Source organism: Lepus europaeus, unplaced genomic scaffold (assembly GCF_033115175.1).
Source record: "Lepus europaeus isolate LE1 unplaced genomic scaffold, mLepTim1.pri SCAFFOLD_3_1, whole genome shotgun sequence".
In the NCBI taxonomy this organism is placed as follows: Eukaryota; Metazoa; Chordata; class Mammalia; order Lagomorpha; family Leporidae; genus Lepus; species Lepus europaeus.
Window position 1 is genome coordinate 6,138,206 of NW_026909276.1, and position 27,320 is coordinate 6,165,525.

Below are 27,320 nucleotides of genomic sequence, written 5' to 3' on the forward strand. Positions count from 1 at the left end.
CAATGTGGCCTAGTGGGTTAAGCTGCTGCCTGCAAACAGCATCCCATATAGGCACTAGTTTGATTGCCAGCTGCTCCACTTCTGATCCAGCTTTCTTCTATGGCCTGGGAAATCAGTAGAAGATGGCCCAAGTCCTTTGGCCACTGTACCCATGTGGGAGCTCCTAGATCCTGGCTTTGGATTGGCACAACTCTGCCATTGGAGCAAACTGGGGAGTGAACCATTAGATGGAAGATCGATCTCTCTCTCTCTCTCTCTCTCTCTGCATCTCCCTCTCTCTGTGTGTAACTCTTTAAAAAAAAATAAATCTTTTAAAAAAAGACCCTGAGAAAAATATTTGCAAACTATACTACAGATAAAGGGTTGATAACCAGAATCTACAAAGAAATCAAGAAAATCCACAACAACAAAACAAACAACCCACTTAAGAGATGGGCCAAGGACCTCAAGAGACATTTTTTGAAAGAGGAAATCCAAATGGCCAACAGACACATGAAAAAATGTTCAAGATCACTAGCAATCAGAGAAATGCAAATCAAAACCACAATGAGGTTTCACCTCACCCAGGTGAAAATGGCTCACATTCAGAAATCTACCAACAACAGATGCTGGAGAAGATGTGGGGAAAAAGGGACACTAACACACTGTTGGTGGGAATGCAAACTGGTTAAGCCACTATGGAAATCACTCTGGAGATTCCTCAGAAACCTGAACATAAACCTACCATACAACCCAGCCATCCCACTCCTTGGAATTTACCCAAAGGAACTTAATTTGGCTAATGAAAAAAGCCATCTGCACATTAATGTTTCTTGCAGCTCAATTCACAATAGCTAAGACCTGGAGCCAACCCAAATGCCCATCAACAGTTGGCTGGATAAAGAAATTATGGGACATGTACGCCATAGAATACTATACAGCAGTAAGAAACAATGAAACCCGGTCATTTGCAACAAGATTAAGGAATCTGGAAAGCATCATGCTGAGTGAATTAAGCCAGTCCCAAAGAGACAAATTTCATTTGTTTTCCCTGAGCACCAAAGGGGAAACCTCTTGAAGTGAAATGGACACTATAAAAAACAATGACCTGATCAGCTCTTGTCCTAACTCTAGATGTACAATGTAATACTTAATGCTTTTTAGTATTTGTTGTTCTTGTTGTTGTTGTTCTAGTACTAGTGGTTGAACTCTGTAATTAACACACAATTATTCTTAGGTGTTTAAATTTTAACTGAAAAGTGATCCCTGATAAATTTCAGAGTGGAAAAAGAGAGGGAGGAGATGTACAATTGGGGACATAGGCAATCGGACTTGCCCCAAATGGTGGAGTTAGAAACGTGCCAGGGGATTCCAATACAATCTCATCAAGGTGGCATGTACCAATGCCATCTCACTAGTCCAAGTGATCAATTTCAGTTCACAATTGATGGCTCTGATAGGTCAAAGAGTCAAAGAGATCACACAAACAAGACAAGTGTCTGCTAATACTAAATGATAGAATCAAAAAGGGAAAAAACGATCCAACATGGGAATTGGATACACAGCACACTCATAGAATGGCAGATGTCCTAAGCAACACTCTGGCCTCAGAATCAGCCCTTAAGGCATTTGGATCTGGCTGAAGAGCCCATGAGAGTATTGTAGGCATGGAAAGCCAAGATACCATGGAAAAGAAAAAAAAAAGAAGACCTAAATGAAAGATCTCTGCGAGTGAGATCCCAGTGGAAAGAACGGGGCCATCAAAGGAGGTACCTTTCTCTGAAGGGAGGAGAGAACTTCCACTTTGACTATGACCCTATCGGAACAAGATCAAAGTCAGCGAAATCTAAAGGCTTCCAAATCCCTGGCAACTCATGACTAGAGCCTAGAGAGATTACTGACGCCATGAACAGGAGTGTCAAATTGTTAAATCAGCAACAGGAGTCACTGTGTACTTACATCCCATGTGGGATCTGTCCTTAATGTGTTGTCCAATGTGCAGTGATGCTATAACTAGTACTGAAACAGTATTTTTACACTTTGTGTTTCTGCGTGGGTACAAACTGATGAGATCTTTACTAATTATATACAAAATCAATCTTCTGTATATAAAGATAATTGGAAATGAAAAAAAAACCTGGTGTTAAATTGGAAATGGCATAGAAAATTAATTATTTTTTTTAAAAAAATATTATGTAGGATCTGTCTTTAATGTGCTGTACACTGTTATTTAAAGCTATAACTAGTACTCCAACACTATTTTTCTCACTTTGTGTTGCTATATGGGGGAAAACTATTGAAGTTTTTACCTAATATATACTAAACTGATTTTCTGTATATAAAGAGAATTGAAAATGAATCTTGATGTGAATGGAAGGGAAGAGGGAGCGGGAAAGTGGAGGGTTGCGGGTGGGAGGGAAGTTATGGGAAGGGGGAAGCCATTGTAACACATGAGCTGTACTTTGGAAATTTATATTCATTAAATAAAAGTTTAATAAATGAAAAAAAAAGGTCATATATATAAATATATACAATGTAAAAAAAAAAAGACCCTGAATTTCACTTGACTTACCCCATGACATACCAGTAAATGTGATAGAATTATACAATTTGTTAAAAGATTTATTTATTTGAAAGAGTTACACAAAGAGAAAAGGAGAGGCAGAGAAAAAGAGAGAGAGAGGACAGAGGGGGAGTGGGAGAGAGGGAGAGAGAGAGAGAGAGAGAGAGAGAGAGAGAGAGAGACGAGAGAGGAGGGGGGGAGAGGAAAGGAGAAAGAGAGGTCTTTGAACTGCAGGTTCACTCTCCACATGGCTGCAATGGCTGGAGCTGTGTAGATCCAAAGATATGAGCCAGGAGCTTCTTCCAGGTCTCCCACAAGGGAGCAGGGGCCAAAGGACTTGGACCATCTTCTACTGTTTTCCCAGGCCATAGCAAAGAGCTAGATCAGAAGTGGAGCAGCCGAGTCTCGAACTGACACCCATATGAGATGCTGGCACTGTAGGTGGTGGCTTTACCTGCTATGCCACAGAACCAGCCCCAGAAATAGATAATTTGTAAAGTATTTGCCTTCTCATATTTTCTTTTTCTGACAGTTATCTTCTGAAAAACCCTGGGGCCTGCCTATTGAAGAGATAGTATGTAGGCTGGCGCCACAGCTCACTAGGCTAATCCTCCACCTGCAACACTGGCACTCTGCATTCTAGTCCAGGTTGGGGCACTGGTTCTGTTCCAGTTGCTCCCCTTCCAGTCCAGCTCTCAGCTGTGGCCTGGGAAGGCAATGGAGGATGGCCCAAGTGCTTGGGCCCTGCACCCACATGAGAGACCAGGAGGAAGCACCTGGCTCCTAGCTTTGGATCAGCACAGAATGCCGGCCATAGTGGCCACTTGGGGGGTGAACCACTGGAAGGAAGACATTTCTCTCTGTCTCTCTCTCTCTCACTAACTCTGCCTGTCAAAAAAAAATAAATAAATAAATAAAAAAGATAATATGTAGCCAAGATTCACCACAAACCCCAGACACTTAAGTGAAGCCTCAATGAGTTCCCCAAATGACTAAATTCTCATTTCTGCTCCTGGACTGATCATAGGAACTGCCCAGCTGAGTGCAGCCCATAACTCAGAGTCAGAACTCCAAATCAAATGGCTATTTGTTAAGCCATTGTGTTTTCTGATTTGTCCTACATCAAATGCTGATATATATCAGTAAGTATGGCAGAAAGTTGAATTACATGCAAACTACAATGCATACAACTTCAAAATTTCATTTAGAAGTTCCCATAAAACAGGGCCAGCATTGTCACATAGCAAGTAAATCTGCCATCTGCAATACAAGCACCCCATATGAGCACTGGTTCATGTTCTGACTGTTCTGCTTTTGATCCAGCTTCCTGCTGATGGCCTGAGAAAAGCAACGAAAGATGATCCAAATACTTGGGCAAATGCTACCAATGTGAGAGACCCAGATGAAGATCTTGGTTCCTTGCCTCATTCTGTCCCGGCCCTGCTCAATGCGGCCATCTGTGATGTGAACAAGCAGAAGGAAGATCTCTCTGGTTCTCTCCTCTATATACAATATTTTCAAATAAACTTTTTAAAAACTTAGAAAAAATCTGCTATAAACACAATCTTTGCCTATCAATTAGACCTTAGAAAAGCTGTTAATACAAAAAAAAAAAAAAAAAAAAAGTCCTGAGATTCACACAAATAAATTATCTGGAGACCATAAGATTGGTTTTCACATTTCAGCTTATATATGGTCATTGTGTACTTTGAGTTTATATTTTAAGAAGCTTATTATCACATGAAATCTAATTTAATATAATTTTACTATCTCAGAAACCAAGATAAAGGTTCACAGTAATTTTCTGCAGCTGCATGTATACTGCATATTGTTCAAGAAGAATGACTGAAAGGGGGAATATTTTTATGATATGCTTTTTGTTTTTCTTAAAGATTTATTTATTTGAAAGTCAAAGTTACACAGAGAGAGGAGAGGTAGAGGTAGAGGTAGAGGTAGAGGTAGAGGTAGAGGTAGAGGTAGAGGTAGAGAGAGAGAGAGAGAGAGGTCTTCCATCCGATGGCTCACTCTGCAAATGGCAGCAATGGCCAGAGCTGCACCAACTAACGCCAGGACCCAGGAGCTTCGTGCAGGTCTCCCACATGGGTGCAGGGACCCAGGGACTTGGACCATCTTCTACTGCTTTTCCAGGCCATAGCAGAGAGCTGGATCAAAAGTGGAGCAGCTGAGTCTTGAACCCATGCCAATATGGGATGTGGGCACTTCAGGCCAGGGCATTAACCTACTGTGCCACAGCACCAGCCTCATGATATGCTTTTTGAAGTCACACACTCCAAATATAGCATTAGTAGCAAAAGGGAAGACATGCTCATGAAAGTTTTCTAAAGCAGTACTGTTTGAACTGGTGACAATTTCTGAAATGGATCTGAAAAATAAATGTTTTTTAATTAAGTGTGGAAGATAGAGAACATTAGACAGAAGTTACAGTGCCAGGTATTTACAAATCATGTGACACTACACAAAGCACTTTCCGTGATCCCTGTTAAATATAACAGTGGGAAAAATAGAGGGAGGAGATGTACAATTGGGGACTTGCTCAATCGGACTTGCCCCAAATGGTGGAGTTAGAAACGTGCCAGGGGATTCCAATACAATCCCATCAAGGTGGCATGTACCAATGCCATCTCACTAGTCCAAGTGATCAATTTCAGTGAACAACTGATCACACTGATAGGTCGAAGAGTCAAAGGGATCACACAAACAAGTGTCTGCTAATACTAACTGATAGAATCATAAAGGGAAAAAACAATCCAACATGGGAAGTGGGATACACAATAGACTCATAGAATGGCAGATGTCCAAAACAGAACTCTGGCCTCAGAATCAGCCCTTAAGACATTCGGATCTGGCTGAAGAGCCCATGAGATTATTGTAGGCATGGAAAGCCAAGACACACTGGCAAAAAAAAAGAAGAAGAAGAAGACCTAAATGAAAGATCTCTGTGAGTAAGATCCCAGTGGAAAGAATGGGGCCATCAAAGAAGGAAGTACTTTTCTCTGAAGGGAGGAGAGAACTTCCACTTTGACTATGACCCTGTCGGAATAAGATCAAAGTTGGTGAACCCTAAAGGCTTCCATAGCCTTGGCAACTCATGACTAGAGCCTAGGGAGATTACTGACGCCATAAACAAGAGTGTCAAATTGTTAAGTCAACAACAGGAATCACTGTGTACTTATGTCTCATGTGGGATCTGTCCTTAATGTGTTGTCCAATGTGAAGTGATGCTGTAACTAGTACTAAAACAGTATTTTTACACTTTGTGTTTCTGTGTGGGTGCAAAATGATGAAATCTTTACTTAGCATTTACTGAATCGATCTTCTGTATATAAAGATAATTGAAAATGAAAAAAAAAAAAAAACAACCTGGTGTTAAATTGGAAATTGCATACAAAAGTAATCAATTTTTAAAAAATATCATGTAGGATCTCTGTCTTTAATGTGCTGTACACTCTTATTTAATGCTATAACTAGTACTCCAACAGTATTTTTTCACTTTGTGTTGCTATGGGGGGGCAAACTGTTGAAATCTTTACTAAATATATACTAAACTGATCTTCTGTATATAAAGAGAATTGAAAATGAATCTTGATGTGAATGGAAGGGGAGAGGGATTGGGAAAGGGGAGGGTTGCGGGTGGGAGCGAAGTTATTGGGGGAAGCCATTGTAACACATGAGCTGTACTTTGGAAATTTATATTCATTAAATAAAAGTTTAAAAAAAAAGCACTTTTCTCCTGAAAAACAATTTGTTTCATCTTTTTTACAGAGATACTGGCAAAACTTCCTTGAGCTACCAGGAAGGACTATTAGAATACAGGGGGCAGGAGTCCTCCAAGATGGTGGAATAGGAAGGGAGCACACTGATAGTCTGGGAAAAGATAGTTTAATAAAAGTGGAGATACTGTAGTTTCAGGGAAGAGTTAGGGAAAAAAACTGCAGAGGAAACTCTTCTGGAACTAGTGGGACATAGTGGATCTATGTGGAGGGCATGGGTGCCCACAGATTGGGACCCCAGCTGCCGAGTCCACACAGCAGCACTGGAAAGGGAGGTGAGGCAAAGCCTCAGTAGCCCAAGACACAGGTAGGGAAGTGGCAGTAAGAGCCTAGAGGGAACGAGGTTTGAAGCCCTGTGGGGGAAAGTCCAACAGGCTAACTAGAAGAGAGAAGAAAAAAATAATATAAAATAATATAAAAAATAAAATAAAAGGGACCCGTATGGATACGATTCTCTCCACTCACCATACAAAGGCAAGCAAGACAAAGAGCAGGCACCATTTTGGACATACATAAAAGCTGCACCACCTCAGGGCTGCACCCACCCTCAAATAAGCAGAAAAACCTGACTCTGGTGGGGAGAAATAACAGGAGGTTAGGACCTAGTGAAAAGTGGAGCTTATGAACTGTGACTGGAAAAAAAAAAAAAAAAAAAAAAAAAAAAAACCTGAAGGTGTATGAGAGAATTCATGGAGTGCCTGAGAGTGAGTACTCTCAGGAAATGCCGCAAACTTGGTAACCTTAGCAAGCTGGTGGGAGATTGAAGGGGAAACTGAGCTTACACTGAGGACTGCACAGACCGTTTGTGTGGTCCTTGGGGTAGAGCAGACGAATATAATACCCACAGGGGGCAGAGCTCAGACACTGACTGCCTTCAATTCTGCTCAGCTGGGCAGAATTAATCCCTTCTGAATCAAAAAAAAAAAAAAAAGAGAGAGAAAGAGAGAGAGAGAAAGAGAGAAAATTAAAAATTTACCATGCCTTACCTGGGTGTGTCACCCTTAACACTGAAGAACCAGAGCTCTCTGGCCACACCCATCACAAGCCTCTAAGGATCCATCAAAAGCAGACAGTCCGCTTAATCAAGTCATAGTATCACGAGAAAAATCACCACATCCAAAAAAAAAAACAAAAAACAAAAAAAAAACAAAACAAACAAAAAAAAAAAAAAACCAAAGAATATATCCACACTACCAAGCAACAAATGCAGAAACTGAGGAAAGAAGAACAAGAAAGACATTATGATACCCCAAATGAATAAGAAACCCCAATCCAAGATTATAAAGGTGGTGAGATAGAAGAAATGCAAGAAGCAGATCTAAAAAAATTTATGATAAGAACACTTGGAAGTTCTCACAAATTCTTGAACTACAGAAATCCTTACTGGGCAGGGTAGAAAATCTCTCTCATAAAAATGAAATCTTAAGGAGAAATCAAAATGAAATGAAGCAATTAGTAGAACATCAAATTGTGATAGTGAAGAGAAATTAAAATGAAATGAAGAATTCAATAGATCAAATGACAAATGCATTTGAGAGCCTTAAAAAAAGAATCAGTAAAGCAGAAGAGAGAATATTGGAATTAGAAGACAGAGCACAGGAAAGTATACAGTCAAACCAAAGAAATGAAGAAGAAATTAGAAATCCAAAAAATATTGTTGGGAATCTACAGGATACTATTAAAAAAAACCCAACATTCAGGTTCTAGGAGTTCCTGAAGGCATGGAGAGAGAGAAAAGATTAGAAGGCCTTTTTAGTGAGATACTAGCAAAAAACTTCCCAGGTTTGGAGAAGCACAGAGACATCCCAGTACAGGAAGCTCATAGAGCCCCCTAATAAACATGACCAAAAGAGATCCTCACCACGACACGTTGTAATCAAACTCACTACAGTGAAACACAAAGAAAAGATTCTAAAATGTGCAAGGGAGAAATGTCAGAATACTCTTAGAGGATCTCCAATTAGACTCACAGCAGACTTCTCATCAGGAATCCTACAGGCTAGGAAGGAATGGCAAGATATAGCCCAGGTACTAAGAGAAAAAAGCTGCCAGCCCAGAATATTATATCCCACAAAGCTCTCATTTGTGAATGAAGGTGAAATAGAGACCTTTCATAGCAAACAGAAATTGAAAGAATTTGTTTCCACTCCTCCAGCCCTGCAAAAGATGCTTAAAGATGTGTTACACATAGAAACACAGCCATCAATATGAAAGAAGGTAAAGGAAGAAAACCTCCCAGTAAAAGATCACATGAAGTTCAAAACATATATTAGAAATACCTTTGGGAAAATGGCAAGACAAAGTTGCTACTTATCGACAGTCACATTGAATGTTAATGGCCATACCTCTCCAGTTAAAAGACACAGACTGGCTGAATGCATTAAGGAACAAAACCCATCTATTTGCTGCTCACAAGAAACACATCTTTCCAACAAAGATGCATGCACACTGAAAGTGAAAGGCTGGAAAAAGATATTCCATGCCAACAGAAATGAAAAAAGAGCTGGTGTAGCCATCTTAATATCAGACAAAATAAACTTTAACACAAAAACTATTGAGACAAAGAGGGGCACTATATAATGATTAAGGGATCAATTCAACAGGAAGATGTAACTATTATAAATGTATATGCACCTAATTACAGGACACTAGTTTATTTAAAATATATGTTAAGGGACTCAAAAGGGAGACATAGACTCCAATACAATAGTAGTGGGGGACTTCATACTCCACTCTCAGAAATAGAAAGTTCAACCAGACAGAAGATCAACAAGGAAACAGCAGATTTAATCAACACTATAGCCCAAATGGATCTAACAGATATCTACAGAACTTCCAATCCTACACTTAAAGAATTTACATTCGGCTCAGCAGTGCATGGAACCTGCTCCAGGATTGACCACATGCTAGGCCATAAAGCAAGGCTCAGCAAATTGAAAAGAATTAAAAGCATAGGATGCAGCTTCTCAGACCACAGTGGAATGAAGTGAGAAATTAGCAACTCAGGAATCCTGAAAGCATATGCAAACACATGGAGATTGAACAACATGCATCACTGAAAGAAAATTACAGACCAATATCCCTGATGAACACAGACGCAAAAATCCTCAATAAAATCCTGGCTAGTAGAATGCAATAACACATCAGAAAGATCAGCCACCCAGACTAAGTGGGATTTATCCCTGGTATGCAGGGATGGTTCAATGTTTGCAAATCAATCAATGTGATACACCACATTAACAAACTGCAGAGGAAAAACCACGATTATCTCAATAGATGCAGACAAAGCATTTGATAAAATACAACACACTTTCATGATGAAAACTCTAAGCAAACTGGGTATGGAAGGAACATTCCTCAATACAATCAAAGCAATATATGAAAAATCCATGGCCAACATCCTATTGAATGGGGAAAAGTTGGAAGCATTTCCATTGAGATCAGGTACCAGACAGGGATGCCCACTCTCACCACTGCTATTCAATATAGTTCTGGAAGTTTTAGCCAGAGCCATTAGGCAAGAAAAAGAAAGTAAGGGACACAAATTGGGAAGGAAGAAGTCAAACTTTCCATCCTTGCAGACAATATGATTCTTTATTTAGGGGATCCAAAGGACTCTACTAAGAGACTATTGGAACGCATAAAGGAGTTTGGCAAAGTAGCACGATATAAAATCAATGCACAAAAATCAACAGCCTTTGTATACACAGGCAATTCCACAGCTGAGAAAGAACTACTAAGATCAATCCCCTTCACAATAGCTACAAAAATAATCAAATACCTTGGAATAAACTTAACCAAGGATGTTAAAGATCTCTATGATGAAAATTACAGAATCTTAAAGCAAGAAATAGAAGAGAATACCAAAAAATGGAAAAATCTTCCATTCTCATGGATTGGAGGAATCAATATCATCAAAATGTCCATTCTTCCAAAAGTGATTTATAGATTCATTGCAATATCAATCAAAATACCAAATACATTCTTCTCAGATCTGCAAAAAATGATGCTGAAATTCATATGGAGACATAGAAGACCTCAAATAGCTAAAGCAATCTTGTACAACAAAAACAAAGCCAGAGGCATCACAATACCAGATATCAGGACATACTACAGGGCAATAGTCATCAAAACAGCATGGTACTGGTACAGAAACAGATGGATAGACCAATGGAACAGAATAGAAACACCAGAAATCAATCCAAACATCTACAGCCAACTTATATTTGATCAAGGATCCAAAACCATGGCCGGCGCCGTGGCTCAACAGGCTAATCCTCTGCCTTGCGGCGCCGGCACACCGGGTTTTAGTCCCGGTCAGGGCACCGATCCTGTCCCGGTTGCCCCTCTTCCAGGCCAGCTCTCTGCTGTGGCCCGGGAGTGCAGTGGAGGATGGCCCAAGTGCTTGGGCCCTGCACCCCATGGGAGACCAGGAGAAGCACCTGGCTCCTGCCATCGGAACAGCGCGGTGCGCCGGCCGCAGCGCGCTACCGCGGCGGCCATTAGAGGGTGAACCAACGGCAAAAGGAAGACCTTTCTCTCTGTCTCTCTCTCTCTCTCTCACTGTCCACTCTGCCTGTCAAAAATAAAAAAAAAATAAATAAAAAAAAAAAAAAAAAGGATCCAAAACCAATACCTGGAGTAAGGACAGTCTATTCAATAAATGGTGCTAGGAAAACTGGACTTCTACATGCAGAAGCATGAAGCAAGGCCCCTACTTTACACCTTACACAAAAATTCACTCAACATGGATTAAAGACTTAAATCTATGACCTGACACCATCAAATTATTAGAGAACGTTGGAGAAACCATGCAAGATATAAGCATAGACAAGGACTTCTTAGAAAAGACCCCAGAGGCACAGGCAATCAAAGCCAAAATTAACATTTGGGATTGCATCAAATTGAGAAGTTTCTGTACTTCAAAAGAAACAGTCAGGAAAGTGAAGAGGCAACCAACAGAATGGGAAAAATATTTGCAAACTATACTACAGATAAAGGGTTGATAACCAGAATCTACAAAGAAATCAAGAAAATCCACAACAACAAAACAAACAACCCACTTAAGAGATGGGCCAAGGACCTCAAGAGACATTTTTTGAAAGAGGAAATCCAAATGGCCAACAGACATATGAAAAAATGTTCAGGATCACTAGCAATCAGGGAAATGCAAATCAAAACCACAATGAGGTTTCACCTCACCTCAGATTGGCTCACATACAGAAATCTACCAACAACAGATGCTGGTGAGGATGTGGGGCAAAAGGACACTAACCCACTGTTGGTGGGAAAGCAAACTGGTAAAACCACTATGGAAGTCAGTCTGGAGACTCCTCAGAAACCTGAATATAACCCTACCATACAACCCAGCCCTCCCACTCCTTGGAATTTACCCAAAGGAAATTAAACTGGCACATAACAAAGCTGTCTGAACCTTAATGTTTATTGCAGCTCAATTCTCAATAGCTATGACATGGAATCAACCTAAATGCCATCAACAGTAGACTGGATAAAGAAATTATGGGACATGTACTCTATAGAATACTATAAAGCAGTAAAAAAAAAAAAAAAAAAAACCAATGAAATCCAGTCATTTGCAACAAGATAGAGGAATCTGGAAAACATCATGCAGAGTGAAATAAGCCAGTCCCAAAGAGACAAATATCATATGTTCTCCCTGATCAGTGGCAATTAACCGACCACCTAAAAGAAGCCTGTTGAAGTGAAATGGACACTATGAGAAACAGTGACTTGCTCACCCCTTGTACTGAATGTTGATGAGCAACTTAATACTTTATCCCTTTTAGTAGTTCTTTGTTTTACTTAATACTATTGGTTGACCTCTGTAATTCACACATAATTATTCCTAGGTGTTTAAATTTAACTGAAAAGTGACCTCTGTTAAATATAAGAGGGGGAATAAGAGAGGGAGGAGAGCAACAATTTGGGACATGCTCAATCTGACTTGCATCAAATGGTAGAGTTAGAAACGTGCCAGGGGATTCCAATTCAATCCCATCAAGGTGGCATGTACCAATGCCATCTCACTAGTCCAAGTGATCAGTTTCAGTTCAGAATTGATCATAATGATAGGATAAAGAGTCAAAGGGATCACATAAGCAAGACTAGTGTCTGCTAATACTAACTGAGAATTAAAAAGGAGAGAATGATCCAACATGGGAAGCAGGATACACAGCAGACTCATAGAATGGCAGATGTCCTAAACAGCACTCTGGCCTCAGAATCAGCCCATAAGGCATTCGGATCTGGCTGAAGAGCCCATAAGAGTATTTTAGGGATGGAAAGCCAAGACAATCCAGCCAAAAAAAAAAAAAAAAACCTAAATGAAAAATCTCTGTGAGATCTCAGTGGAAAGAATGGGCCATCAAAGAAGGAGGTTCCTTTCTCTGAAGGGAGGAGAGAACTTCCACTTGGACTATGACTTTGTCTAAGTAAGATTATAGTTGGTGAACTCAAAAAGCTTCCATAGCCTTGGCAACACATGACAAGAGCCTAGGGTGATTACTGAGGCCATAAACAAGAGTGTCAATTGTTAAATCAATAACAGGAGTCACTGTGCACTTATTCCCCATGTAGGATTTCTGTACTTATTGTGTTGTTCAATGTGAATTAATGCTATAACTAGTACTCAAACAGTACTTTACACTTTGTGTTTCTGTGTGGGTGCAAACTGTTGAAATCTTTACTTAATATATACTAAATTGGTCTTCTGTGCATAAAGAGAATTGAAAATGAATCTTGATGTGAATGGAATGGGAGAGGGAGTGGGAGATGGGAGGGTTGTGGGTGGGAGGGAAGTTATGGGGGGGGAAGCCACTGTAATACAAAAGCTGTACTTTGAAAATTTATATTTATTAAATAAAAGATAAAGAGAAAAGGAATACAGGGGGCAGCATAGCCCAGGTACCAAGTATATGACAGAGTAGGTTTCACAGACCTCCATTTCTAGAGATCATGATAGTGGAATGAATTAATGGGCATGTGGTAGGAAGCAATGCAGATGGTGACTCTCAGATAGGAGAGGTTATCCCTCCACCCCAGGCTGCACCATTAAGACCACTGTCTTTCTAATCCATTCACAACTCTCTTTTGAATGCTGGTCCAGAACTTCTATTACCACCAAGCCTTGAAAACTAATGGATGAGGTAAGTTAATATCAAGTATATCTTGTTCACTCTGGTCAGTATGATCCATAACTGCTTGGACAATGCAACTAGGATCTTTACTTTTTAATGACTCTTGTCTCTGCTCTTAGTCTTAAGGTGTTATCTCAGAGAGCATTAAGTTGTATTCTGTTAGAAAAGATTCCTATTTATTGAGCTCTCTTCTTCAAATACCATAACAACTTCTCACTTCCAAAGGAAATGGGACTGTTCCCCAGTACCCAAACTTCAATGTTCCCAGAAACTATGCAATGTATAAGTTCTGTAACCTCAAATGAGTAGCTATTTGCAGGCTATACAGTGCAGGAAACCAGAAACTTCATTTAAAGGAGATACACCAGAAACCCCATAAATGCAATTGCAATACAGTGTAAGTCAGCCGGCACACATCTCACAATAAGGACATTTCACTAATATTATTGCTATACTCATCTTAAAGATGAGTAAACAGTGACAGAGGTGCAACCTACATTCAGCTCATATACAATTCAGCTCAAATGGTCTGAATATCCATCTACATCCCACGGCCATCTTGTATGAGACCAGTTGTCTACAGAAATTTTAGAACCCCTTTCTGTATATCTGGAGACCCATTGGTCTTCTGTCAGACACCTCATATACTTTTTTTTTTAAAGATTTATTTTTATTTATTTGACAGGCAGAGTTACAGAGAGAGGTAGAGAGAGAGAGAGAGAGGTCCTCCATCCACTGTTTCACTTCCCAGATGGCCACAATGGAGCTGTGCTGATCTGAAGCCAGGAGCCAGGAGCTTTTTCTGGGTCTCCCACATGGGTGTAGGGGCCGAAGGACTTGGGCTATCTTTTACTCCTTTCCCTGGCCACAGCAGAGAGCTAGATCAGAAGTGGAGCAGCCAGGATTAAAACCGACGCCCATATGGGATGCTGGCACTTCAGCCCAGGGCGTTAACCCACTGAGCCACAGTGCCAGCCCCTCATCTTCTGACAAAAAAAAAAAAAAAAAAAAAAAAAAAAATCCTTGAAAATTCAACATTATTCATTTCTTCTATGTCTTTGGAACTGAGGATCTACCATTGGTATCCCTTCCTGAACCAGCCAAGGTCTATAGGGTGTACCTGAATGAGAGATTATAATGCCTCCAATCTACATCTGCACCTATGCCAACAAGAGACAGGAACCTGTCCTGCTCTCCAAAGTTCCTTTTACCCCCACACTAACATTCACAGACATAGAAACCAATCACACAGTCCTTGAGCAATATGAGGACAGCTTCAGGACCAGAAATTCTTTAAATGTGGTGGGAGTGGTTGCAATGGCATATGCTGAGAAGGAAAATAAAGGAGACTTTTCATGATCTTTCCCTGTTGACATCATGGGCTAATGAAGCAACTTTCCCTGTAAAACAGTGCACACCTCCATTAGGAAGAAATTTGCTGGAAAATCAACCTCTTAGGATACAGCAGGGATACATAAAAACTTGTCTAACCACATGAAGTGCTCACATAATATTCCAATTCCTCATTAATTCCTGGCTTGGCAAATACATTTGAAAGAAACATACTATAAGTTGGCCAGCACCACAGCTCACTTGGTTAATCCTCCACCTGTGGCGCCGGCACCCCAGGTTCTAGTCCTGGTTGGGGTGCTGGATTCTGTCCCAGTTGCTCCTCTTCCAGTCCAGCTCTCTGCTGTGGCCCGGGAGTGCAGTGGAGGATGGCCCAGGTCCTTGGGCCCTGCACCCGCATCAGAGACCAGGAGGAAGCACCTGGCTCCTGGCTTTGGATCAGCGCAGCGCACTGGCCATGGCGGCCACTTGGGGTGTGAACCAATGGAAAAAGGAAGACCTTTCTCTCTGTCTCTGTCTCTGTCTCTCTCTCTCTCTCTCTCTCACGCTCTCACTGCCTAACTCTGCCTGTCCAAAAAAAAGAAAGAAAAGAAGAAAAGAAACACACTATAAGTGGAGAAATTAAAATGTGGATAGAATTTTTGGAAATTGCCATTAAATATTTTATTATTTTTTCAATTCTCATAATTAAATTGTGGTTCTAAAACCTCAAATACTTCTTTTTTTGATTTTTTATTAACCTTTTATTTAATGAATATAAATTTCCAAAGTACAGCTTATGGGTTACAATGGCTTCCCCCTCCCAAAACTTCCCTCCCACCCACAACCCTCCACTTTCCCACTCCCTCTCCCCTTCCATTCATGTAAAGATTCATTTTCAATTCTCTTTATATACAGAAGATCAGTTTAAAATATATTAGGTAACAATTTCAACAGTTTGCCCCCATATAGCAACACAAAGTGAAAAAAAAAATACTGTTGGAGCACTAGTTATAGCATTAAGAGTGTACAGCACATTAAAGACAGAGATCCTACATAATATTTTTTTAAAAAAATTAATTAATTTTCTATGACATTTCCAATTTAACACCAGGTTATTTTTTTTTCATTTTCAATTATCTTTATATACAGAAGATTGATTCAGTATATAATTAGTAAAGATCTCATCAGTTTGTACCCACGCAGAAACACAAAGTGTAAAAATACTGTTTCAGTACTAGTTATAGCATCACTGCACATTAGACAACACATTAAGGACAGATCCCACATGGGATGTAAGTACACAGTGACTCCTGTTGCTGACTTAACAATTTGACACTCCTGTTCATGGCATCAGTAATCTCTCTAGGCTCTAGTCATGAGTTGCCAGGGCTATGGAAGCCTTTGGAGTTCGCTGACTTTGGTCTTATTCCGATAGGGTCATAGTCAAAGTGGAAGTTCTCTCCTCCCTTCAGAGAAAGGTACCTCCTTCTTTGATGGCCCCGTTCTTTCCACTGGGATCTCACTCACAGAGATCTTTCATTTAGGTCTTCTTCTTCTTCTTTTTTTTTTTTTTTTCTTCTCCATGGTATCTTGGCTTTCCATGCCTACAATACTCTCATGGGCTCTTCAGCCAGATCCAAATGCCTTAAGGGCTGATTCTGAGGCCAGAGTGTTGTAAAACCTCAAATACTTCTACAGATACCTGGAAAAAAAAAAAAAAAACCCAAGGACTCTTTTTAACTTTAGTGTTTAAAGAAGAAAATAATATCCCTGAATAAATCATTTTTAATCCTTTAAAATGATTCCTGATCTTACCCACTAAAACAATTTGTGGATCATATTTCACAGTAAAATAGTAATAATTTGGTGGATTAATATGGCTGGAAAACAGGGTGAATGCCTTGTAAAATCTTTGTGAATATTTAAAACTGTGCTATCTGGTAATTCTTTACCCAAAACTTCCTGAAATTCATCTGTCCATCAATCCAGTTATCTGTATGTTTTTAACAAAGCTATATCAAAAAAAAAAAAAAACTGCACTTAAGTTGCGGTTTCTGCCAAAAAATTAGGCAAGAGACAAATATAAAGGTATCATGAAGCTCCTGCTTTTACTCCTCTTGTCTAAATGAGAATTGGCATGAAATTATAGTCAAACTCTTGAGGATTTGAGTGATGGTCTCATGGGCCATTGACTGTTGGCCCACAGCTATTAGTAATTTTTTTTTATGGATAGTATATGAATTGTGCTATTCAAATGCCTATATCATCACTGATCTGGTAATTGCCTTTCAGTGACTTCATTCTTCAAATTGAGGGACATCAGTTTTGAACTTCTATCTTAAATAACTTCATCTCAGACCCAGAAGAAAATTATTACTTAGTTCCCAGCATCATACAATGTAAACAGAAAATGAAGTTTTAGGCATCAAACAAGAATAGTATCATGAAATAGTGGATTCTCTTGTCCTTTCTGAAAATTATTGCTCCCTATAGTGGTAGCCACACACTTCTGACAGCAGGAGTTGGTGATTTTGGAATTACAGTTGTAAATTCTGTGGGGATTCCTGAGAAGAAAGTGGGCAGGCAGCAGGCAACACTCAATTGTTGTTGATTGATCTTTTACAACTCATTTCCTCTCACTGGTTTTAAAGACATCTTTTATTATTATTATTATTATTTGACAGGCAGAGTAATAGACAATGAGAGAGACAGAGAGAAAGGTCTTACTTCTATTGGTTCACTTCCCAAATGGTCACTATGGACGGCACTGTGCCAATCTGAAGCCAGGAGCCAGGTGCTTCTTTCTGGTCTCCCATGTGTGTGTAGGGGCCCAAGCACTTGGGCCATCCTCCACTGCCCTCCCTGGACAAGAACCTGGTGTCCATATGGGATGCCGGTGCCACAGGTGGAGGATTAACCAAGTGAGCCACGGCACCAACCCCTACTTAAACCTTCTGAGTAATGACCAGCATTTATAATTTCAAACACTTGGAAATAGGAGCTCTAACACTTGATTTTACTGAATCAATAATGAAAAATATAGTCCCTAAGATATAAAGAGAGTGATGATCACAGAGTGAAACTAATTCAGCATCCTACAAGGACTAAATTTGAGGTCAAGCTTGAGCTACTTATCACTAATAGAAATGTCACTAATAGAAACAACCAGTGTTATCTGACCAAGTTTTACTAGGTGGGAATGGCATCCCATGTTTGTGCCAGTTTGTGTCCCAATCTCTCCACTCCTGATCCAGCCCCCTGTTATTGAACCTGGGAAAATAGCAGCAAAAGATGGCCCAAATGTGTGGGCCTCTACCCACACCACAGTGCCAGCCCTAATAAATCTTATTAAAAACCTAAAGGAGGAAAATGTAAAATGTATAAATTAGTTATATATAGGTATAAATTTCTGAAAAGTACATAATTTCATCCTTTTAGAGATCTAAAATTTATTTGTACATTATATAATTAAAAGATAAAGAAACATTGATTCTTATGTCTCTTCAGCATAAGACATCAACTTTTCCAGGTTCTAGATGCAGTTATTCAGAGTTTCATAGATGTAATCAGTAATGTGGCTCAAATAAGTCTTACCCAGGGGATCCCAAATTTAAACAGGGTACTCAATACCATTTTAAAAAAGTTCCAAAATATGTATCAGAAGAAAAAAATAATTTATTTGGTACATCTCATTTTAATTATAGTATTACCTAAATTTCCAATAGTCAGATGTACTCAAAAAATCCCACAGGTGGGAGAGATGGCCTAATACAGCAAGTAATTATTAAAATAAAAATTTTAAGCTACAACTTAACTAGGGAAAATAACACTCCACAGGTCCCAAACTAAAATAATTAAGATGACATAATAAAAAAAAAAAACTCAATGTCTTCATGCATTAAAATTTATTACATTAGATTTAATTAACAAAAAGGTGATTATTCCAGCTCTTTACCACTTGGCAGCCCAATTTTACCTGTTGAATCTGGAAAAAAGTAAATGGCATCTCATGGTAGATTACTAAAATCTTAATGCTATATGCCATCGATTATGTCCACCATACTTTATATCTAATATTAATATATCTGATGCCTCTTAATAGATAAATTACCCATCTTAACTATCACAAAAGTGGCAAATGTGTTTTGCTCAAAGCTTTTCCAACAGCTCCTTAGTCTAGTTTGCCTTCACTTTGAAAAGACACTTCTAGGCTATACATGAGCATCTCATTGACTTTGCCATCAAACACAATTTTTACAAAGAATTTAACTGTACTCACCTTTTATCAGGAGCACAAGAACACATCACATTGATGACTTCCTCCCTGAATGAGACTATTTGACAGACTTGTGAAGAACATACAACGCTAATACCTTTTAGTCCTTCCTGGGTTTTGGTGCAATGCATGCCTCATTTAAAAAATTAATTGTCATGGGTGCTACAAATCAGCCCAGCTTAACTGGCCCCCCTTCCAATGAAAAGTGCTAAAATTCAGTCAAATTAAATTCTGCAGGCACTATCATTAGTGCTCTCAGTGAATTCTTCACTTGTGGAGCTCATACACCTTCTAAATTCTTTGCATCATCTATGATATCCATTACTTCTCAAGGGTGTGATGCAAGAAATAACCTCTCTTGGAACCTTGCCATGTGCCAGTAAAATTAAATTAGATGGCTATTAACTATGCTATACTGGAAAAACAGTCACCTACACACCTTGAGCCTGTGATTCTACAAACCTTGATGTCTAGTAGGACTTTGGCCATGGATATATAATAGTAAAATGTGAGAATGGCTACTAAGGCCTCCTTAATAAATGATGGACCCAAAACTTGGCATACTCCTTTTGGCAGAGGGGATGGCTTCCAATGTCTACTGTCTATGTCCAGATGCCAGGGTACTGCAGGAGGTCACTATTCTAACAATAAAAAAGAAAAACCATTTAAGTTCAGCTGGACACCATTCTGCTGACTGTTGATCTCATTACTATTAATCTGGATGCCTTCATTGATGACAATCCCGAGACCCAAAGTAGTCACAGCCATTATCTGCTAACAAAAGCTTAAACCAAGAGTTATGGATTTATACCTGTTATAACACAATTCCTCAGAACCCATCTAGTCCAAACCTTGAGAGTTGAAAGCTGTTATACTTGGCCCACCCATAAATAGGACATTAATTGTGCCAGATGGGCTCTATATCCTTGTACTGCAAGGAGGATGTCACAGATATTGATGCTCCAAACTTATCCAGCTCCCTACTTATGTGTCTGGGAAAGCAGCAAAGGATCGCCCAAATGCTTGGGCCCCTGAACCCATGTGATATCTGGAAGAAGCTTCTATCTCATGACATCAGCCTGGTCTAGCCCCAGTCATTGCAGCCATTTTGGAGGAGAATAAACCAGAAGGAAGATCAGTCTCTCCCTTTCTCACTCTAACACTGCCTTTCAAATATATAAATAAATCTTTTAAATGCAATCATTTCAATAGATTCTTCAGTGCTCAATCATGATGACCTTTACTATCTTAAGGACATTTTCATTTCTTTTTTAAAGATTTGTTTATTTGAAAGGCAGAGAGGGGGCTGGTGTGCTGCAGTATACAAAGCTGCCATCTGTTATACTGGCATCCCATATAGGCACCAGTTCAAATCACACTTGTTCCACTTCTGATTTAGCTTCATGCTAATGGCCTGATAGAGTGGAAGATGGCCCAAGTACTTGGGCTCCTGCCACCCCCATGGGTGACTCAAAAGAAGCTCCTGGTTTCAACCTGGCCCCACACTGGCCATTGGAGACACCAGAGGCATGAAACAGATGATGGAAGATTTCTCTATGTCTTTCTCTTTCTCTCTCTCTCTCTCCCTCTCTCTCTCTCTCTAACTGTGACTTTCAAATAAAGAAGTAAATAACTTTTAAAATGATTTTAGAAAGGGCAAAGAAACACAGAAAGAGGGTGAAGAGAGAGAGGAAGAGAGGTCTTCCATATGTTGGTTCACTCTCTAAATGTCTGCAACAGCTGTGGCTGGACCAGGCTCTCACATCCCCTAATAAGTAGTAGATCTTGCACTTAGGTGAAAGGAACTAAAGAATTTAAGCCACTACCCCATGCTTCCCAGAGATATTAAGCAGGAAACTAGTTTGGAAGTGAAACACTGAAAACTTAGATTAGCACTGCAATATAGAATGTGGGCATCACATTCAATGACAAACAAATTCGAAAACCTGGAAGAAATCAAGACACATGCTAGGTACAAAAATTGAGCCATGAAGACATATAGAAAACCTAAGCAAACAAAAAACCAAGACAGATATTGAATCAGTAACAAAAACCCTCCAAAGAAAAGCCCAAGACCAGAAAGCTTCACTGCTGAAGTCTACCAGACTTTTAAAAATAGAACTAATTCCAATTCTTCTTAAGCTATTCAAAGCAATTGAAAGAGAAGAGTATTCCCAAACTCCTTCTATTTGGCCAGTATCACCTTATTTTCTAAACCAGAAAATGATACAATAGAGAAAGAGAATTAAAGAACATTAAATCTGATAACCACAGATCCCAAAATTCTCAACAAAATACTAGCTAATAAAATCCAACAATAGATCATAAAGATAATTTACCTGGACCAAGTGGAATGTACCTAGGGTATGCAGGGATAGTTCAATATATGCAAATCAATAAATGTGATATGTGACACTAGCAAACTAAAGAATAAAAACCACATGATGATCAATAAATGAAGAGAAAGTATTTGATAAAAAAGCAACCTTTCATTATAAAAACCTTAAGCAAGTTGGGAATAGAAGGAACATTCCTTATCACAATCAAGGCAATATATGACAAATCTTCAACCAATATCATATTGAATGGGAAATCGTGGAAGCATTTCCACTAAGATCTGAAACCAAAGTTGCTCTCCATCACTACTGCTGTTCAATACACTACTGACAGCTTTAGCCATGGCAATAACGCAAGAAAAAGAAATCAAAGGAAAACAAATTAGAAAGGAGAAAGCCTAATAACCTGTTTGCAGATGATATGATCCTAAATATCGGGAAACCAAAAGACTCCACCAAGAGATTATTGAAACTCACAAGAAAGTTTGGTAAAGTTGTAAAATATGAAATCAACACACAAAAATCAATAACCATTATATACACAAAAATGCCATGGCTGAAAAATAACTTATCAGATCAGTGCCATTCTCAATAACCATAAAATTTTTTATTACCTTGGAATAAATTTAGTCAAGGGTGTGAAAGATCTCTATAAGAAAAATTATAAAACATTAAAGAAAAAAAAGAAAACACAAAAAAAGGAAAAATCTTTGATGTTCATAAATTAGAAGAACTAATATCATCAAAATTCCCATTCTACCAATAGAAATTATTTTTAATTTTACTTTTACAATCATTTATTTATTTGAGAGGAAATTATAGAGAGATGGAGAGACAAAAAATGATGCCTTCTACCTGTTGGTTAATTCTCCAAATAGCTGTAATGGCTGGTGCTGGGCTGATCTGAACCCATGAGCTAGGAGCTTCCTCCTCATCTCCTATGTGGATACAGGAGCCCAAGCACTTGGGCCATCTTCCACTGCCTTCCTAGGCCATAAGCAGAGAGTTGGATCAGAGGACCAGCTGGGACCCAAACTGGCATCCATGAGATGCCAATGCCACAGAGGTTCAAACTACTATTCCACAGTGCCAGCCCCTCAAAAGCAATTCACAGATTCAATGTGATCTCAATCAAAATACCAAGAACATTTGGAAAGAAGACATTTCTCTCTGTCTCTCACTGTCTATAACTCTACCTGTCAAAATAAAAAAAAATTTAAAAAATAAAAGAACATACAGCATCACTTGATGGTTCAGGAGCATGACAAGTAGGACCCTGTGGTGGCCTATTACTGAACAGTTGCTCAAGAAATGATCTGAGGGGTGTTTGTTGATAGTCATTGTTTGATCATTACATATTTCACCAAGGGGGTCATTTATATGCCATGCAAATTAGAATGAAGATTGATAATAAAACTCCTGGGTGTCATAAATTGTTATCAAAATTAACAGGTCAGTTAGGAGCTCTTAATAAATAGGTGGGGGGTTGACACTGTGGTACAGCAGGTTAAAACCCTGGCCTACAGTGATGGCATCCCATATGTGCTCCAGTTCAAGTCCCAGCTGCTCCACTTCTGACTCAGCTCTCTGCTCTGGCCTGGGAAAGAAGTAGAAAGATGGCCCAAGTCCTTGGGCCCCTGCACACATGTGGGAGACCTGGAAGAATTTCCTGGCTCCTGGCTTCAGATCAGCACAGCTCTGGCCATTGCAGCCATTTGGGGAGTGGATGGCAGAGGCTGACTCTCTTTCTGTCTCTCTACCTTTCTGTAATTCTGCCATTATAATAAATAAATAAATCTTAACAACAACTATTAGACCGGACTTGGATAGGACTCAATTATCCCAATGAGAGACTTCAATGATGCAAAAGCAAAGAGGTTTATTGTTCTAGCCCAATCTAGGGTCCACTCCTCCAATCATCACAATGGTCATCTGATGAGGACCCATCCCATTTCCTTTGTGGGGTTTATATAGGGTTTTCAGAGACATTCAATACATTATAGCACCATCAGCAAATTATCTCATGCTGTGAGAATTTAAAGAACATCTCTTAAAATTGATTAGTAAATCCAGTAGTGGGAATAGACCTAGTAAAGGTGGTTAGATGGCTTTGGGGTTGATGCTTTTTAAAATGATTGGCTAAAGTGTAGGGTCCAAGCCATGAGGGTGTATGTTCCAAACTGCAGGGTTTGGGGATGTTATCAATCACCTTAATGGCCTAAAAATACACCTGGAAAAGACATCTGGATAGCAGGTATTTCCCTGCTATCTGCTGATTGGCTGTTGCTAGGGGAGTTTATCACAAGGGGAGTTTATTTTTCTTCTTTCAGGAGATTTTGCCAAAGGGTTCAGGGTCTGGTCAGGCCTGAGTTACAAGATGGAGGCCTAGTCTAAAATAGCTACGCCTTGACCCAGGCTCAGATTCTTCACAAAAACAACAAAAAGAAACAGTGGGGGTGATAATAAGCTATTACCCAAGGAGTAGTTGGTTCTGCCCATTTGGGGAATTATTCTTGGAAAATGTTTATATATGCAGACAATGAACATTGTGCTGGGTGATCTCACAAAAAACATGATCATGTTCTTCTATACTGCAAGTCTTTTAACAGATGTCATAACCGTGCTTAACATAACACTGATGAAAATGTGAAACACATGAAGTATGCAAGGTGGAAGGTAACATATATCCATAATTGCTTAAACAATGAGGAGACTCCTCAAGTAGGCCCTATTGCAATTGAGGAAGATACTGATGGTGAAGGAAATGAAGATGCTGTAGTAGCATCTCTGCCCATTCAACACACCTCAGCCATCATCATCTTCAGCATTTGACCCAGGCAGCATGCCATCAGACAGCTATAGTTGAATACAGGGTCCTCTGGGTGCACATGCCCTAGCCTACACACCAGCAAAAGTGCCTCATAGTATGGGTGTAACAAGGAATACTATCCAACCTACTCTATAGACTATTCCAGCCATTGATCCTGCACTTTTCAGTATGGTTTCCCAAGGCTATATCCACCTCAAACCTGAGGAGTTTGTGAGAGCTCAGAAATACTGCAAATATGCTAGCAGTGCCTTACAATATGAAGATGCAAACACTGCCATTCAGAATATACAGAAAGACCTCAAGTTACTGATGACTGACAGACAATGAAGCCTTTGTACAACAGATCCATGTCTCTTTGGCATAAAGAATTAACTCCATTACTGTCTTCAGCCTATCAAGAGTACAATTTCAAGAAAGACTTCAGTTGAGTTGAATATGACAATAAAATCTGTGTGTATCAGATTCCTTTTGAAGCATTCATCAGTAGCCTCAACCAGTTTTTATTGTCCATTTAATGGCTTTGGTAATTTATGGGTACAGAGGGCAGATGTTGGCAAGATCCTAAAAACACCCTTTGAACCCTGCTCCAGCAAATGAAAACACAGAAAATATATACTGGAAATAAGCTTTATTAATTTACATACATGAAGAGAATTTTTTAAAAGGCATACTATTTGGACAAACAGATCATATTATTTTGCTGTAAAATTCTAAATCTAATGAAAGATTCCAGAATTGTCTGGATTAGAGATTATCTTTTTGTTTTCCTTAAGGCTTATAAAACAAATACAAATGTCCTAAAGTGCTAGATAAACCTGAAAAAAATTATGTTCAAAACATAGTTTTTATTCATTAGAGTTTAACATTGACAGAAAGGAAAGTCATTCAGTAAAGAGGTAGAAATGCTTTCAGACTTAATATTAATAATGTTGGTTTCCCAAATGCTTTTTCTTATCCATTAAGCTTAAGGTGAATTGGTATTTGCTGCACTAGCAGTCTGACTGCATGTCTTAGAGAATGAAAAATAGAGGCCTGTAGAGATGCCTGAAGAGTTGGTGCTTTTAAGTTAAGATTCTTCTCAGCTGCTGAGGAGTTCATTCCATTGAGTGCATAACTATGGATGATTCAGAAGATTTATAAGACTTAAGATACTCAGTTGTTAAGTTTATGAATTTTGTGGTATATTATGGACTTACTGTGTCACTCAAATTTGCTGTGTTAAAAAAATAAATACAAAGATTATTTTTAAATAAAACTTAAAAAAAACTATAGGCTTGTATTGAACAAGATGTATCTAAACTTCATAAAATGCTGTTATTTTAATACAAAACATACATAAGCATATGTTTTAAACATAAATAATTGATTATAAAAGCTTGTGTTTCTACTCAAATACACTTGTGAAAAGAAATTACAATTTGGCTGGCGCCGTGGCTTAACAGGCTAATCCTCCGCCTTGTGGCGCCGGCACACCAAGTTCTAGTCCCGGTTGGGGTGCCGGATTCTATCCTGGTTGCCCCTCTTCCAGGCTAGCTCTCTGCTATGGCCCGGGAAGGCAGTGGAGGATGGCCCAAGTCCTTGGGCCTTGCACCCGCATGGGAGACCAGGAGAAGCACCTGGCTCCTGGCTTTGGATCACCATGATGCGCCGGCCGCAGCGGCCATTGGAGGGTGAACCAACGGCAAAAAGGAAGACCTTTCTCTCTGTCTCTCTCTCTCTCACTATCCACTCTGCCTGTCAAAAAAAAAAAAAAGGAAAAGAAAAAAGAAATTACAATTTATCCACAAAATAATCTAGAATTTCCTAAAGTATCTAACTTAAATAATGAAGTAAAACATCCTAAAACATCTTTTCTTTGTGTGAATTTAATTACAGTACCTTACATTAGTATTCTCCAGCCCAAAGGTTATTAAATGTTTTGAAAGGGAGATAAACTCCATGAGGTTGGTAGATTTTCTGTTCTCAATTCTTCATGTACTTCGGGCTGGTGATGTGATGCAAAGGCTAATCCTCTGCCTGTGGTGCTGGCATCCTTTATGGGTGCCAGTTCTAGTCCCAGTTGCCCCTCTTCCAGTCCAGTTCTCTGCTATGGCCTGGAAAAGCAGTGGAAGATGGCCCAAGTGCTTGGGCCCCTGCACCCACATGGGAGACCAGGAAGAAGCAGCTGGCTCCTGGCTTTAGATCTGTGCAGCTCTGGCCATTGCAGCCACTTGGGGAGTGAACCAATGGAAGGAAGACCTTTCTCTCTGTCTCTCCCTCTCTCTGTCTGTAATTCTACCTCTCAAATAAATAAATAAAATCTTAAAAAATATATTCTTTATATATTCATATTAATTACAACCTCTTATTTTAGAAAAATGAGGGTTAATGGTTTATGACTTCTACTAGTCTGTGATTGTTACAAAGTAAAACTTCTAGTCAAGGTATGATTTTGTAAATTCCTTATCAGCAATCAAATTATTATAACAAAAATTATGGTACTAAGTTAATAGTCTTTAAATAAATACAAATTAGGAGAATATTTAGCAACTTAAAAACACCTCACTATCAAAATTATTCAGATGCAGACAAGATAAGCCTCCTTGTGGGGTAACCACATGCTGAATATCTTTTTTTATTTATATGTCTCACTGTCACAGGCTGAACAGCAACAGAACACAGTATGAGAATGATGAGCACTCCTCTAATTCTAGAGACATATGTGCCCTGTCAGGACTTCATTGGCCTAACTCATCAAAAGACTCAGGAATAAATGTTTCTGTTTTCAAGAGAATTGTGGGGCTGGCACCATGGCGCAGTAAGTTAATCTTTCACCTGTGGCACTGGCATCCCATATGGGCACTGGTTCTAGTCCCAGCTACTCCTCTTTCACTACAGCTCTCTGCTATGGCCTGGGAAAGAAGTAAAATATGGCCCAAGTGCTTGGGCCCCTGCACCCATGGGCAACTGGGAAGAGGCACCTGGCTCCTGGCTTTGGATCAAGCAGCTCCAGCTGTTGTGGCCATTTGGGCAGTGAACCAATGGATAGAAGACCTTTCTCTCTGTCTCTACCTCTC

General features: G+C 39.4%; 1 protein-coding gene and 1 pseudogene across 2 annotated transcripts in view; one reads left to right on the forward strand and one right to left on the reverse strand.

Annotated features, from left to right (window-relative positions):
- LOC133755042 (zinc finger protein 271-like) overlaps nt 1-27,320 on the reverse strand; it is a 50,365-nt gene that overhangs the window by 11,763 nt on the left and 11,282 nt on the right. The window lies entirely within an intron of this gene.
- Nucleotides 22,696-24,591, forward strand: LOC133755298 (vacuolar protein sorting-associated protein VTA1 homolog; annotated as a pseudogene).